Below are 17,560 nucleotides of genomic sequence, written 5' to 3' on the forward strand. Positions count from 1 at the left end.
GATTTCTTATTTTACATTTATGAGTGCGTTTTAAATCGCTATTCATGAACTGCAAAGATTAATCTTACTTGAATAGATATGTGTGGATATTTGATGGTGCTGTGTAGTTTTGCTCACGCAGACCTATTTTGCACACTAGATTTGCCAAGAACTTGAAGCTCCCTGCTATTCCGCACCTGTGTTATATGATATGGAAACACTCTTCCACAGTGAATTTTTATGAATATGGTAAAACTTTTAAGTATGTTCAGTTGGGAAGCGTGACAAAAGAGCATAACTAAAGTTTCACCTATAATTTTGGTAAATAGTTTTCAATCTGTTTTGGGGGCTTGATGCAATCCTAATAAGGGGGATAACCATTTCATTATTAAATGGGGCTAACATTATTTTGGCTACCGATGTCAAGTTTTGCTTAAGAAAGTAATTGTCATAATTAATTCATTATAATTTTAATACAAGTAGAACTCTCTGACTCCTTTTTCTCAGCACAGTTATTTTGAAATGTATCCCATTTTGTAGCTGACCTAACTAATCATACTTTTAAAAAGTAATTCTTCTTTTTTATGGTTTTATTTTTACAAATAATTGATGCAACAATGTAGTATTCACAACATTATAAAATGTGAGAAGAGTATATGTGAATATTGATTTCATAATTGATAAAATTTATATAATATTGATGAACCCAAGCAGAAGGTCACTGAGAAATATTTATAAGCATTAGGTGTTAAATTAACAGATGTAGAATCAAAGTTGTACGTACATGGTGGGATGGACACTCACCATGAATTCTGATTGATATTAAAATGAGAGAGAGAAATAGCCAAGTAAGTAGTAAATAGAAAACTGTCTAAACATCTTCTCGTGCATCATCTCCATTTTGGCTGATTTTTATTACTTTGTGTATAGGAGTCTTAACAGAATCATATTTCCATCCCTTCCTGAGGAACAGCCTCTCAAGGATGTCTGGTATCCTGTAGCCCTTGCTTAGAATGAAATCTTTAAACGCTATTTGTTCCATAAAGATCTTCAAGAATGTCGTGTTCAGGAAGCTTCTTTCTAAAACTCCCATCTTCAAGTAAGACGTTGGGGTCAATTGAAGGTTTGTCATTAACTAGCTTTTTCCACAACTTGGGCTTCAGGTACAATGCACCATACCTCATCTCCACCGAGTTGGGTTTCTAAGGATTCTGTGGCTTCTGGGGTTTCCTCTCCCAGTTTCCTTCCTCTCTGGATAATTTTATCTTCTCCATTTTCTCTAGCCCGATGCTGTACTTTACCTTTGAAGGGACCTGGGTTACTTTCTTCATGTAGACTGTATCCTGGGCTGGTGGCCACTCACACGGTTTCGTGATGAGCTCTTCATCAATGCCCAAGTTTCCAAAAGCAGCAGCCCATTTGAAGGATTTACAAATTGCTTTCGGTACTTCTCTGTGAACAGGAGGATCAGTGAGTGAATCCTTTCTGCTTGACTTCTTGTCTTCGTGATGCAAACAGGCTGGATGTGACACAGGAGCCTTCTTTGGAGGTTCCAGGTAGACCTTGGCAGGACGTTTTTTACGAAGCTTTGTGGGGGACTTCGTTGTTTTCCTGGGGCCCTGACAATAAGCCCATGTGTCCTCCAGCTTCCCGTCAGGATCGAGCACTTCCAGCACCTTTAATAAGAGGTCTGCAGGTAGACCTTCCTCCAGATTCGGGTAGAGAGCCAAGGGATGCTTGGTCAGCTGGGCTTCGATGTTCTCCACGAATGCCTTCTGTGCTAGCTGGGCTGGCGAGAGCGTGGAAAACAGGTCTGCTTCCTCGGGCAGCTTTTTCTGACTCTTTTTGGGGGCATGCTGGGGAACTCTGTGAGCAATCCTGGGGAGGAAGCCCTCCTTAGGGCTGCGAGTGATCATATCTTCACAAGGTGGGCAACCCTTCCGGAAGTCGTCCAGCAGCTCTTTCACAAATATCCACCGCCGGCTGTCCAGGGAGGTGGGGAACTTCGGGAGCATCTTCTTGTGCTTTGCGAAACACTTGGAGGGCAACTTGTCTTTGTACCAGGGTTTGCGGGTCATGTCCAGGGGCATCGGTTCCAGTGGCCCCGGTCCTAGCAGCCGCTTCTTGTCCGCCATGGTTGCCCTGGCCTCTGGGGGCACCACCGCTTCAATAGTTTGCTGTTCCGGCCTCTCCGGTTGCTAGGAGACCGTGTAGCCAGGTGCAGCCAGGTTCTTCCCGGAGGCGGGTCAACGCAGGCGCCCTGTGAAGCCTGCATTTCTCCCAGGATGGGCGGTGGGTGAAAGCTCATTCCTTATTGTTGTAGTTACTGTTCCGTTGTATGGACATAGTGCCATTTATTTATCCATTCACCTTTTTTTTTTTTTTTTTTTTTTGCGGTACGCGGGCCTCTCACTGCTGCGGCCTCTCCCGTTGTGGAGCACAGGCTCCGGACGCGCAGGCTCAGCGGCCATGGCTCACGGGCCCAGCCGCTCCACGGCATGTGGGATCCTCCCGGACCAGGGCACGAACCCGCGTCCCCTGCATCGGCAGGCGGACTCTCAACCACCGCGCCACCAGGGAAGCCCCTCCATTCACCTTTTGATGGACATGTGGGTTGTTTACAGTTTGAGGCTATTATGAATAAAGCTGCCACAACTATTTGTGTTCCTGTTTTTGTATGTCCATGTACATACTTTCATTTCTCTTGGGTAAACTTGAGCTATGAGTGGCATGGTGGGAGCAGATGATGTTTTATGTTTTAGACCACCACGAAACTTTTCCAAAGTGGTTGTACTAAGTAATATTCCTTCTAGTTGTATATGAGAATGGCGCTTTGTCTACATACTCCCTAACACACTCGGTAAGGTTAGTCATTTTCACTGTGGCTGCTCTAATAGGTGTGTAGTGGCATCTCATTGTGGTTTGAATTTGCATTTCCCTAAGGACTACTGGTGTTGAACATCTGTTCATGTGCTTATTTGCCATTCATATCTCTCCTTTGGTGAAGAATCTGTTCAAACTTTTGCACTTTTTAAAATTGTTCTGCTTGACATCTCTTGTTTTGAGGATTCTTCGTGTATTCTGGATGCAATATGATTTGTAAATCTTTTTCTCCATCTGTGGTTTGTCTTTCCATTGTCTTAACACCGTCTTTCAAAGGGCAGTTTTTACATTTGATGAAGTCCAGTATATCAGTTTGTTCTTTTATGGATTGTCTTTTTGTGTTGTATATAAGAAAACCGCCTATCCATAGGTCATGAAGACTTTTTTCATTCTGCTAAAATTTGTATAATCTTAGGTTTTACATTGAGATCTGTCATCTATTTCAACTTAACTTTTTAGATGATGAATGATATGGATCAAAGTTATTATTTTTAGTTTTTGCCTGTGGATATCCAGTAGTTCCAGAATGTTTTTGAAAAGAGGAGCTTTTCTCCACTGAATTACTTTTGCAGCTTTGTGAGTGTAAGTTGTCCCTATTTTTGTGGGTCCATTTCTAGACACGCGTTTCAGTTTCATTGAATCTTCTGTCTTTACACCAGTTCTGCTCTGTGTTGATTATATTTTACAGTAAGTTTAAAATTAGGCTGTATTCGTCCTCCAACTTCTTTATTCTTTTACAAAGTTGTCTTGACTCTTGTAGGTCTTTTGAATTTCTATAGGAATTTTAGAATCAATTTGTTAATGTGTTAAAAAAAAAACCTGTGGGGATTTTCATTAGGATTTTATGGAATCTACAAATAAATTTTGAGATAATTGACAGCTTAACAATATTGAGTCTCCTGACCCATGACAAAGTACATCTCTTCATTTATGTATGTATTCTTTCATTTATCTGAGCAACATTTTGTAGTTGTCAGTGTATAGGTCTTTCACATCTTTTTTTTGTTCAGCCTCTCTGAACTTCTATTTCATCTCTTTTTGCCTTTAATTTCTACTATGGAAAGGTATAAAGTTTGTTCTTGCTGAACTATCCAGAAAGCTCTTATTTTATTACTTAAATAATTAAATGGAAAGAGCATGACGGTGAAAACTTGTATTATTTCCAGACTTGCAGAAGAAACCACAACCGAAATGATGTGTTGTGTAAAGTACGTGCAACTTTAATAAAAGAAACAAATCAGCCACTATAACTTATAATTGGAAGCGTACTAGAATAATGACAAACCAAAAGTTTTATGAGTTTTAGGAGTTAAAGAATTATGTCGTTGAAACTCAGCTTTAAACTATCAGGAGAGGCACAAATTATTCCCTGTAATAATGCACTAATATTTGGTATAGGGAAAGATATCAAAGGATAAACTATCATTCCTGATTTCACGAAGGAGAAACATTTCACAATGGTACCTTGGTATCCACCTGGGATTAGTCCCAGGACTCCCCTCGGATACCCAAATCCGCAGATGTTCAAGTCCCTTATATAAAATGGTGCAGTATTTACATATAGCCGGTGTACATTCCTGTGTACTTTAAATCATCTCTAGATTACTTATAATACCTCTTGCAAAGTAAATGCTATGTAAAATACTTGCCAGCGTGCCGCAAATTCATGTTTTGCCTTTGGGGATTTTTTGGAATTTTCTTTTTCCAAATATTTTCCACCTGCAGTTGGTTGAGTCCATGGATGCAGAACCCAAAGACGTGGAGGGCCGACTGTACTTGTACTACGTGCCGACTTGTACTACGTGGTACAAGTCTGTACCACGGACTTTGGTATCTGCGGGGGTCCTGGAACCAATCTCCTTCAGCTACTGGAGGACAGACGGCCGTATTCTCCTTATGGACTCTATGCTTTCTAGCTCGTCTCCTCTGCCCCACACTGATGTAGATTCTTCCTTTTTGAAATAACAGCTTTACTGAGATATAATTTACATATTAACAATTCACTCATTTAAAGTGTACAACTTAATGGATTTTAGTGTATTAACAGGATTGTGCAACCATCAAAACAATCAGTTGTGACACATAGTCATGAACCTCAAAGGAATGCCATCCCCATTAGCAGTCACCTCGTCCATCCCCCAGCCACCTCAGCCCTTGACAGCCACTAATCTACTTTCTGTCTCTTGAGATTTACCTATTCTGGACATTTTATATGAATGGAATCATAGAATATGTGGTCATTTTTGACTGGCTTCTTTCCTTTAGCCTACTGTTCTCAAGTTTCAGCCATGGTGAAGCATGTATATGTACTTCATTTCTTTTTATTGCCAAATACTAATCAATTATGTAGATATACCATATTTAACTTATCCATTCGTCTGTTGATGAGCATTTGGGTTTTTCCACTTTTTTGTTGTTATGAATAATGTTGCTATGAACCTTCATGTACAGAGTTCTTTTCTATTCAGTCTTTTGAAATTTATTAATCTTTTTTCCCCTGCTTTAGTGAGATATAATTGATAATTTAAAATTTCATATTTTTCAGGTATACAACTTGATAATCTGATCAACATATACATAGTGAAACAATCACGACAATCAAGCTAATTAACATATTCATCACCTCAGATAGTTACCATCTTTTGTTGTGCGTATTGAGAACACTTAAGATCTACCCTCTCAGAAAAGTTCAAACATACAGTATTGTTAACTATATTCACTGTGGTGTACATTAGATCTCCAGAATCTATTCATCTTAAATGACTGAAAATTTGTACCCCTTGACCAACAACCTTCCCGTCTCCCCCTCCCCCCAGCATCTGGCAACCAACTCTACTACTACTATTCTCTGCTTCTAGGAGTTTGACTCTTTGAGATTCAACATATAAGTGAAATCATGCAGTATTAGTGTTTCTGCATCTGGATTATTTCACTTAGTATGATGCCCTCCAGATTCATCCATGTTGTTAAAGGCAGGATTTTCTTCTGCCTTTATAAGGCATGGACTTACATATACTACCATGTGTAAAATAGATAGCTAGTGGGAAGCAGCCGCGTAGCACAGGGAGATCAGCTCGGTGCTTTGTGAGCACCTAGAGGGGTGGGGTAGGGAGGGTGGGAGGGAGGGAGCCGCAAGAGGGAAGAGATATGGGAATATATGTATATGTATAGCTGATTCACTTTGTTATAAAGCAGAAACTAACACACCATTGTAAAGCAATTATACTCCAATAAAGATGTTAAAAAAAAGAATGGCTATCCCAATTTACATTCCCAACAACAATGCGCAAGGGTTCCATTTTCTCTACATCCTCAAGGACATGTTATCTTTTGTCTTTTTGATAACAGCTGTTCTGAAAGGTTTGAGATGATATCTCATTGTGGTTTTGATTTGCATTTCCCTGATGATTAGTGAGGTCAAGCACCCTTTCCTACCTTTTGGCCATTTGTATCTCTTATTTGTAGAAATTTAGGCCTGTTGCCCATTTTTTAATTGAGGGCTGTTTTTTTTTTTTGGCTATTGAGTTGTATGACTTACTTATAAATATTGGGTATTAAGCCTTGTGAGATATACGGTTTGAAAATATTTCCCCCCATTGTTCAGATCTCCTTTTCACTCTGTTGATTGTTCCCTTTGCTTTTCAGAAGATTTTGCTTTTGATACAATTTCACTTGTCTGCTTTTGCTTTTGTTGCCTGTCCTTTTGCTGACCTATCCACAAAATAGTTGCCCAGACCAACGTCAAGAAGCTTTTCCCCCATGTTTTCTTGTGGTAGTTTTACAGTTTCAGGTTTAACGTTTAAATCTTAATCCATCTTGAGTTGTTTTTTAAATATGGGTGAGATAATTTCATTCTTCTATATGTAGATATACAGTTTTCCCAGCACCATTTATTGAACAGAGTACCTTTTCCCCATTGGGTGTTCTTAGCAGCGTTGTCAAAGATCAGTTGACCATAGATGTATGGATTTCTGGGCTCTCTGTTCTGTTCCTTTGGTCTCTATGTCTGTTTTTAATGCCAATATCATGCTATTTTGATTACTGTAGCCTTGCTCTCTCTCTCTCTCTCTCTCTCTCTCTCTATATATATATATATATATATATATATATATATATAGTGTGTGTGTGTGTGTGTGTGTGTGTGGTACGCGGGCCTCCCACTGTCATGGCCTCTCCCGTTGCGGAGCAAGGCTCCAGACGCGCAGGCTCAGCGGCCACGGCTCACGGGCCCAGCTGCTCCACAGCACGTGGGATCTTCCCGGACCAGGGCACGAACCCCTGTCCCCTGCATCGGCAGGCAGACTCTCAACCACTGTGCCACTGGGGAAGCCCCTTTGCAATATATTTTGAAATCAGGAAGTGTGATTCTTATTTCTCAGGATTGCTTTGGCTGTTTGGGGTCTTAAATTTGTTAAGATTTGTTTTGCGACCTAACGTGATCTATCCTGGAGAAGGTTCTGTATACACTCGAGAAGAATGTGTGTTCTTCTACTCCTGGATGCTAACTACTGTATATGTCTGTTATGTCAGTTGGCTCTATAGTGTTCTCAAATCAGCTGTTTCCTTCTTGATTTTCTGTCTGGATGTTCTATCTACTGTCATAAGTAGAAGTCTCCTACTATTGAAGTCTCCTACTATTAGTGTCCTGCTGTCAGTATCTGCCTTTAGATCTGTCAATATTTTTTCAAACTTAATTGATGTATGATTAACAAATAAAAATTTTGTATATTTAAGACATACAACATGAAGATCTATCAATATCTGCTTTATGTATTTAGGTGTGTATATATTTATAAATGTTATATCACCCTGTTGAATTGACCCTTTTATCATTATGCAATGACCTTCTTTGTCTCCAAAGACAGTTTTAGACTCAAAGTCTATTTTGTCTGATATAAGTGTAGTTACCCTTGCCAGGCTGGAGAGGCTGAGCCAAGCTGGACAGGGCTAATATGAGAGCATCCCTTCGGGGGCCCACCCTGTAACCCCACCTTTTAAAACTGTGGTGCTGCTCCACCAGGGTCAAGGGCAGGAACTTGTCACTCTCCGTGCTCCTACTACACTCCACCTGGCACCAGCGTCACATAAAAAAAAAAAAAAGCCAGTGCCTAGAATTGACTCTCCTTTTCTCTCCTGTAGCAACCTAAACATATGTCCAATAAATACATATCCATGTCAACCAACTCTTGTGGGAGTAATAAGTTGACATGAGCAAAAGCAAATACGTGAGTTTCATGCTAAGGAGGCTTGAGAGGCTCATAGGCTTTTCTGGGGTTTTTTTGGTTTGTTTTTATTATTTTACTAATATGTTGACCTGCACCTGTGAATCCATACGGCTCATGTATGCCACAGAATCTAACAGGAGGAAGGATGTGCGATGCAAAAAAATAAAAAATGGAGGAGGAAAAAACGAGGCTGTCAGAGGAGATATGCGTGTGGATTTATCGCAGTATTTTTGGGTGGCTATCAGTGGATCAGCTCAGAATTCAGTTCAAGATTTGGTATCTGGGCATTGTCCTATGTAGGCCCTCCTTACTTAGCTATCAGAGCTTGCAGCACTCCAAACAAGCTGACGATCCAAAAGATTTCAAAAAACAGCTTGTATATATTGATAAGAAATGCTCTTTGTGCTCCCTTTTTAAAAAGCATATACATTTAAAAAATAATAGGCAATCTAGAGCTGTTTCCTTAACCTTTGGGGTCCTTTTCTCACGTGTAAAATGAAGTGGTTGAAGCAGATTATCTGGCTTTGTGGACCAAGATAATTTCTTATTTTCCTTTGGGTTTTTTTAAAAGTGAAGTACAGTTGCTGTACAATATTACATATGTTATAGTTGTACAATATAGTGATTCACAATTTTTAATGGACCAAGATCATTTAAATCAGGAAGATGTTTTCATAAATATCTGAAAAATCTGAGTGTGAGGAGAATATTAAAGTATCATCTTAATGATCTCTAACCAGAAACAAAGAGCTTTATCCTTTCATTCAGAACAAAATGAAGTTCTTCTACCTTGGAGATAAGCAGACTTTTTAGAAGCTCAGATCAATGCATTTAGGAAATAATTTACTCCTCTGTATTAAAGAGTTCCTGTTTTCCAGGCAGGGGTGCGGCTGCCTCCCAGGGTATAAGCCTTTTGCCCCATTGTCACCCAAGATGAGTGCTCTAAGGAAAGAGTTGTTTGCTCTCCTTTTAAACAGTCACCTTATTGTTTCTTTCTTTCTTTCTTTCTTTTTCCAATCCAAACAGTAATTGAATGAGGCACTCATTTATCTGCAGTTTAATTGTCCTTACCATCTTGCCTCCAAGAGTTTTAAATGTTCAAATGGGTTACTGAAAGGGCACTTTCTGTTAGGGAAAAAGGTTACATTGACTGCCCCCTCCCTCTCAGAACATATTAACTCTATGTATTAAGGACTGGCTGGAGTTTTTTTTCCTAGTCAACACCAAGAATGGCATGGATCAGTGAACACCTCGATTGGCTTGATAGCAAAAGTATTATACAGCCCTTAATATATATTTTACTATTTATCAACTATTGCTTGTCAGTGTTGTGTCCCAGTATCTCTGTGATTCTTTCACTTACGCATGTAAATGGACCAACCAAATTCAACGGAAAATTTGAACAAAAAGCACTTTTTATTGAAATATAATTGATGTACAATATTATTTAAGTTACAGGTGTACAATATAGTGATTCACAATTTTTAAAGGTTATACTCCATCTATAGTTATTATAGAATATTGACTATATTCCCTCTGTACAATATATCCTTGTAGCTTCTTTTATTCATAATCGTTTGTACCTCCTACTCCCCTATCCCTATGTTACTCCGCCCCCCTTCCCTGTCCCCACTGGTAAACACTCGTGTCACTAGTGTGTTCTCTATATCTGTGAGTCTGCTTCTGTTTTCTGATGTTCACTGATTTGTTGTATTTTTTAGACTCTACATGTAAGTAATATCATACAGTATGTGCCTTTGTCTGACTTATTTCACTTAGCATACCCTCTGAGTCCATCCATGTTGCCCCAGATGGCAAACTTTCATTCTTTTTTATGGCTGAGTAACATTCCATCGTATGAGTGTATGTATGTATGTGTACACACACACACACACACACACACACACACAAACACACACACACACTACATCTTCTTTATCCGTTCATCTGTTGATGGGCACTTAGGTTGCTTCCATATCTTGGCAATTGTAAATAGTTCTGCTATGAATATTGGGATGCATGTACCTTTTCGAATTAGTGGTTTGTTTTTTGTTTGTTTGTTTTGTTTTTTTTTTACCATATGTCCCAGCAATTCCCAGTGGAATTGCTGGGTCATATGGTAGTTCTCTTTTTAGTTTTCTGAGAAGCCTCCATACTGTTTTCCACAGTAGTTGCACCAATTTACATTCCCTCCCACAGTGTACAAGAGTTCCCTTTTCTCCATATCCTTGACAACATTTGTTATTTGTGTTCTTTTTGATGACAACCATTCTGACAGGCGTGAGGTGATATCTCATTGTGGTTTTGATTTTCATTTCCCTGAAGATTAGTGCTGTTGAGCAGCTTTTCTTATTGGCCATCTGCATTTTGTCTTTGGAAAAATGCCTATTCAGGTCTTCTGCCTGGTTTGTTTGTTTGTTTGTTTGTTTTGTTTATGTTTTTCAATTTTTTGCCTGTGCGGCATGTGGGATCTTAGTTCCCCGACCAGGGATCGAACCCGTGTCCCCTGCATTGGAAGCATAGAGTCTTAACCACTGGACCGCCAGGGAAGTCCCTTCTGTCTGTTTTTTAATTGGGTTTTTTTAATGTTGAGTTGTATGAGCTATTTCTATATTTTAGATATTAACCCCTTATCAGTCATATGATTTGCAAATATTTTCTGATTCAGTAGGTTGTGTTTTTGTTTTGTCGATGGTTTCCTTTGCTATGCAAAAGCTTTTAAGTTTAATTAGGTCCCTTTTTTTTTTTAGTTTTATTTCCTTAGCTTTAGGAGACAGATCAAAAAATATTGCTATGATTTATGTCAGAGAGTGTGAGCAAGAAGGACTTTGAATTATCACCAGTAGAATGGTAGACTACATTTTAACATTATGAAACTGTCTTTAAAAGCAAGAAAATAAGATCTAATTAATTGTCAAACACATAAATGTTTCTGGTTTTTAAAAAAATAAATTTATTTATTTATTTATTTATTTTTGGCTGTGTTGGGTCTTTGTTGCTGTGCGCGGGCTTTCTCTAGTTGCGGCGAGCGGGGGCTGCTCTTTGTTGCGGTGCGCAGGCTTCTCATTGCGGTGGCTTCTCTTGTTGTGGAGCACAGGCTCTAGGCACGTGGGCTTCAGTAGTTGTGGCTCGCGGGCTCTAGAGCGCAGGCTCAGTAGTTGTGGCGCACGGGCTTGGTTGCTCTGCGGCATGTGGGATCTTCCCGGACCAGGGCTGGAACCCATGTCTCCTGCATGGGCAGGCGGATTGTTAACCACTGCACCACCAGGGAAGTCCCAATGTTTCTGTTTTTAAATACACTCCTTGGTTCCTGGTCCCTGCTGACCCCCTAGCCTGGCATTGCTGCCCAGATCTTGAATTCCTTAGAGAGTGAGTAAAGATGGGGGCTAGAAGGAATCCTAACAGATCCTGAGGAAGAAAACCAGTGAATGTTCTTCCTGGTTTGGCCACTGGTATGCAGAGTGCATGCATTTATACACATAGAAAAGTGCCCGGAGTCTTCACTTAGAGTCATTCTATGTCTGATTGCTTTCTAAAGGGATCTGTGTAGCTGCATTCACAGATTCACTTTTTTGTTACCTGAAAGGAGAAAATGAATGCAATAGTGCAATTAAGAGCTCACATGTTAGGTGTGAAAAGGAAAAGTACCAATGGTGATATTTGATTTGTTGCATGTGTTAGAGAATGTTTGATTTTATTTCTGAGAATAGAGTCTAAGTAATAAGGTTGGTCATTTCATTTCATAATTTTGTGATTTTTACTTGGGTTTGGACACTTACATTAAGAATCTCAAAACATTTTTTAAAATATATTTTCTTGGCTGCTGCGCCGCACAGCACATGCAGTCTTAGCTCCCCGACCAGGGATCAAACCTACGCCCCTTGCATTGGAAGCACGGAGTCTTAACCACTGGACCACCAGGGAAGTCCCTCAAAGCATTTTAAAAAGTAGGTTCATTGGCTCATTTATCTTGGGGAACGAATTAGGGACAACCAGTTGTCAACAATCACCTGCAAAAGATGTTCACATAAAAATAGCAAAAATTGGGAATTCCCTGGCGCCCCAGTGGTTAGGACTCAGTGCTTTCACTGCCGAGGGCGTGAGTTCAGTCCCTGGTCGGGGAACTAAGATCCCACAAGGCACACCGCAAGGCCGGGGCGGGGCGGGGGGGGGGAAGCAGAAATCGTAGAAGAGGGAAAAGACTAAAGAAAATACAGAGTGACAGCAGAGGGGACAAAGATGTAAAAAAAGATGTGTGATGTTGGGACCATGCACATCACTGGACTTTTGTATTACATTTATTTTATCACAGGTCCCTTGGTTAAGCAAATCTTTGCACACGGTCACTTCTGTCTCAGTGTGTCTTCTCCAGATAGTGACCACCAGGCAAGTCTTTAAAGGAGCAGTTGCCCAAATTAGTTACATTCAAGGACTTTCATTTCTTCAGTTTAGCCCAAGTCTCTTAATCTCAGCAACAAAGTATATCTGAGACTGGTGCACTCAAGGAGTGTGTCATCTCAAGACAAAAATGCAGAGTGTCATTCATCCATTGCTTTCTGTGCCACTGCCCACCTTCTAGGTCTTAATACCTTTGATCTATGGCCAGGGCTCCTTATCTGGTTGACTTCCCTTTAGTCTGTTTCTCACCCCGCCAATAAATCCTCTATACTGACTCTAATTGTGCATCTTTCCAGAACCAAGACCCAGCATGGCATTCTTCCTTCATTGGATTTCTGCAGCTAGAAAAAAACCCCAGCTTCTCAGCTGGCCATTTAAAACCTTCCCCAGTCTTCTCCTGACCTGCCTTTTCGACTTTGTCTTCTTTACTCCCTGCGTTCTATACAACTCCATGCTGTTGTAGCTACTGTTTCTGAATGCATCCTGCTCTCATCCACTTTCTGGCTCAAGCTCAAGCTTGCTTCTCGGCCTTGCTGCTAACCCCATCCCTTTACTGTCATTCTGACAATGGAGTCCTCCCCATCGTCCGTGACCTTGTTCAAATAATTCCCTAGAGAACCCTCCTAGATGTCTGCAGTTGGAAGCAACCTACCTTTTGCTTATATTCCCAGAACACTTTGCACCTTTTTCAGAAAACTCTTCCACAGCTGGCCTTTTTGTCAATTGCTACCACTGCCTCCCTCTCGCTAGATGATGAGCGCCTTTGGGGCAAAGCCTGTGCTGTAATCATCACTGTGTCCCTGATAGTACCTGGCACAGAATGAATATTTGATGGGGATTCAGGAAACATTTGGTGACAACCTAAGATAAGATTACAGCAAGAATATCACACAAGTAATATCCAGGAGGTAATGCTGAACATCCTGTTGGTTTTCATGGTAACTTTATCTCTGGCCCTATTTGTAAGACTGTTAGGCAGTAAAGAACTTGGTAGATAAAACATTTCTATCCCATTTACTGAAGATTGTCATTCTATCTATTTATGCTAAATCTTTATTAGAGGGGTCAAAGTCAAATAGCAGAAACAGTTGAGACTGGCATTTTAAATAGAATTTGGTGTTACCCAGGTGTAAGGAAAATTTCTAGTATATGATTATTGAAAGTCAGTTCTCTTACCATTGTGAAATAGATTTTTTAGCTCATTGGTCAAGTGTTCTTCCTTGTTTGTTTGTAGAACCCTCTCCCTCCCGTACCATTGCAAACAGACCAGAGAGAGTTAGTAAAGAGTCCTGATAACTGTCACCTATATATCTTTTTATCATGTTCTGAGCACTTTACGGTATTTTAGGTTATTTAAACTTTCTAAAATCTCTTCAAGGAAGGACTTGTTTCCTTTCTGTGAATGACGAGTATTAGGCTCAAAGAGCTTAAAATTTCTTGTCTCAGTTCTAACAGTCAGCAAATGGCAGAACCAGGTTCCAACCCAGATTTTCTGACTCAGAATAGCCTACTCGACCTTGGACGAGAGAATGAAGAAGAGTTGGTCTATAGAAATCTCATTTGCAGTCCATCCCCAGACCCAGCCAATATTCCCGGAATATATCTAACCTCGAAAAAATCCTTGTAATGACTAGATTTCCCTGTATAACCAAGCTTATCTATTTGTGTTTCAGCAATACCTGTATTACACTAAAAAATATCTGTGACCATTTTCCAAGATTAGTGTGGTTTGTTCTCTGAAAGAAAGAAAAAATTATACCAGAGCTTATTAGAGCTCCAAAATGGGGAAGACGGAGTTAATGCAAGTCTTTTTGTAAATTATCAAATTATCTTGACCTTCAAGAAAAGTTCAGAAGGAGCTTCCTTCATTCTCTCTTTCTATTATTTTACATTTTCACCTTTTTCTCAATACCAAAGAAATGTTTCTAAGGAGCTCCACTCTTGAGAACAGCCTGTCCAGCTCCTTTTGCTCGGTCTTCTCCTGTATTCAGAGCCATCCATATCTTTGCCTTCATGATCCTCAAATTCAGTGTTTCTTAGGGAGCCTTTAATTTGCTCTCTTTTTGTTCTTCTCCTCACGGGACCAGCAGGTCATTAGATGCCCTCTCTGTGTGTCTGCCAACCTAGCTGTACTTCCCAAGTCAAACTTGGGCTGTGTGGTTTGACAAATACAAACATGCTCTTCGAGATAAGGGAAAAGGATATTAAAATTGAGATTGTCCCAAATCCTTTGGATGTATGGCACCATACCTATCTATGTATATTTTGTGTTCCTTTATTCTGTAGCTATAATTTACCTTCACATGAGAGCAGAGGAGAGGGACTTGGATGTCCCCATTCCTGACTAGATATGCGATTTAATTCTGTTACTTCCTCTCATTCACAACACCTCTCCACAGATTCCTTGGAAAATAGAGACTGGCTAATTTAGAAGTGTTTCACGGATATGTCATCACCCTCTTTCGAGTGATCTTACTCCAAATTCTTGCACATAGCATTTAATAAGTATTGTTGAATGAATGAATGAACGAATTGAAGTGAACCTGAGTTTATTTTAACTGTAGCACACAGGTACTCTTTGTGGTTAATATTCTTCTGTTGTCCATTCTCTGATTCTTGGCATGTGCCGCAAAGGTGAGGCAAAAGCTAACCCAGACTCTGAATTTTCCTGAGAGTGTCTCTGATAAGGTTGGGCTACTTAGTGACATTAGTGAGATGTAAAAATCTCAAATGCTCCTGATCTGCATATCTCTCCCTCATCAGCACAGATGATTCAGCCCCAATTTTATTTGATCCAGACCCCTTGGATGTTGGGAATTTCCCCACTATGCATCTTTATCACTGCAGACTTACACCAAGACTCAAGGTGCTTTTGTTTTATGACTGAAATCTGTAGTATCCAGATCCTGACATATTTTTTCTCTGCACTAAGTGAACTCAGACTTGCCCTGAAACTCAAGATATGACCCTTGAAATGTAAAAGGAGCCTTTCTGAGAGGCAAAAACACATCTTCATTCTGCTGCCTGCACTTCAAATTCATTAGCTTGTTCCCAAGTCTAAAAGGAGAGTAAATGCTGAAGGTAGATGATTCACTGTGAAGTGTAGAGTTAATTAACGTCATTGGCAGATGTTATATGACAACGGGGGACTCTATGGAGTCTTAGTACCTCCTCAGTACCTTTCATATGCTTGTGGTTGGGTGACCAGACATGATGCAGCCTAAACTTGAGTTGTCTCTTGCTCCTTTTCATTGCTTCCAGTGGTCATGCAAGATTGTTAATGTTGTTTTCAAAGAAATTCTAGATCGGTTACTTATACCACTGAATTAAACTAGCTGGAGATCATGATCCTTTTGCTTTCCCTTGTCAATGATGTTACGACTGGGCGCGAGGCTCACAGTTTTCAATGTTCGCCGTCTCAGGACGTCTTTATCCCACGTTCCTTCCTTAGGTCTTTGTGTGAGTCTCACGTGATGGTGAGGAGATGGCCAAGATGAAGGGAAGCCGAAGGGGGTCAGGAGTGGGCATTCTGAGCTCAGCAAGGAGCATAAACAAAGGTGTCAGGGAGGAACAGCACAGGACGCTTGGGAGACCGCAGACAGTTGCGCGACTTCTGTAATAAGTCCAGAAATGGGAGGAGATGAAGCTGGACAGGTCGGCAAAGCCAGGTGGGGAAGGACAAGGCCAGGTGGCGAGGGACAAGGACACAGTGTGGTGCTGTGTTGGGGCCTCCTCACCTGGTACAGGAGCCCCCCAGGGGTGAGCAAGGAGCAATGCTGTTAGACTTACACTTACAAAAAAAAATTAATTAAGTAAAAAAACAGGGAATTCCCTGGCTGTCCAGTGGTTAGGACTCCATGCTCCCACCGCAAGGGGCCTGGGTTCTATTCCTGGTCGGGGAGCTAAGATCCCCCAAGCCGCGCGGTGCAGCAAAAGAAGAAAAAAAAAATTACACTTACACTTACATGCATGACTCGGGCAGTTGTGTGTGTGTGGGGGGGACTTTGAAAAGCACAGGCCTGGAAGAAGGAAGTCAGATGGGGAGGGAGCATGGAAGCCGAGGAAAGAGACGATAAGGGCCTACAGGAGGGTAATAGAAATGGGGGGGGATGGGCTGAATCTGAGGCCTATTTTAGGGGAGGGGAGGGGCGGGGCTGTTTGGCTGGCTGGTTGGGTGGATCTGGGGAGGGAAGGAATGAACCCCAGTTTGGCGGGTGCAGGGCGAGACCACGGTTGTTGGCAGCTGGGACTGACAACTCAGGAGGAGCAGCAGCAGGGTCATCCTTCAATTCAGCAGGATTTACAGAGGGCGTTCCTCAAGGTCAGGTAGCTGGAAGATGGTGAACGGGGTGCAGGAGACGTTGAGTTTGAGGTTCTGGTGACATACCCACGGACAATATCTGACGGTGGGAAATGGAACTTTGAAGCTCGAAGGAGGGGATAACAGAGATAACAGATCTGGGAGTCCCAGCTCATAACTGGTAGTCGAAACTGAGAGTCAGTTTATCTACCCAGGGAGCACGTGGCAGAAGGAGAACAATGGGCTTGGTGAAACTCTAGAAGATGTAAACATTAAGATGTTTCTATAATTCCCTTTATTGTTTAATAGGTAATCCGTGCACATTATATGAAATCCAAAGGGTCCGAAAGGCACGTAGAGAAAAGTGAGTCTTTCTCCAACCTTGTCCCCTGGCTGTAGTGCTCCAAGCGCTGGGGGCCGCCCCCTTTATTGGTTTCTTGTGTATCGTTTCAAAGATATTCTCTACATATGCAAATATTTGCAAATATGTTTGTGGTTGTTGGGATTATTTCACACAGTGCCGTCTAGTGTTCAGTCTGGTCGAGCTGCGGTCCTGGGGACCCACCCACGTGCAGATGACTAACAGTCAGTGAGAAATAGACCTTTGAGGCTTGCAGGAGAGGTGTCAGCCAGAGCTAACAGATTTAGAAGACATCAGCTCACAGGTGGTAGTTGAAACTGTGAGAGTGGATTATCTAGTCACGGAGTGCTTATTTCCTCCTGGAAGTGCAACAGAGAGGGGAAGAGAGGAGTGAGCAATAGAGAGAAAAAGGGG

The 17,560-nt window shown here is 41.1% G+C and overlaps 1 pseudogene across 1 annotated transcript; it reads right to left on the reverse strand.

Moving 5' to 3' along the window:
- Nucleotides 1-850: 850 nt before the first annotated feature.
- On the reverse strand, nt 851-2,114 carry LOC307069623 (protein FAM47E-like; annotated as a pseudogene). Its single transcript has one exon. The product of its transcript is annotated as a protein FAM47E-like (transcript).
- Between the last annotated feature and the right edge of the window lie 15,446 nt (nt 2,115-17,560).

Source organism: Hyperoodon ampullatus (genome assembly GCF_949752795.1).
Source record: "Hyperoodon ampullatus genome assembly, chromosome: X".
Classification (NCBI taxonomy): domain Eukaryota; kingdom Metazoa; phylum Chordata; class Mammalia; order Artiodactyla; family Ziphiidae; genus Hyperoodon; species Hyperoodon ampullatus.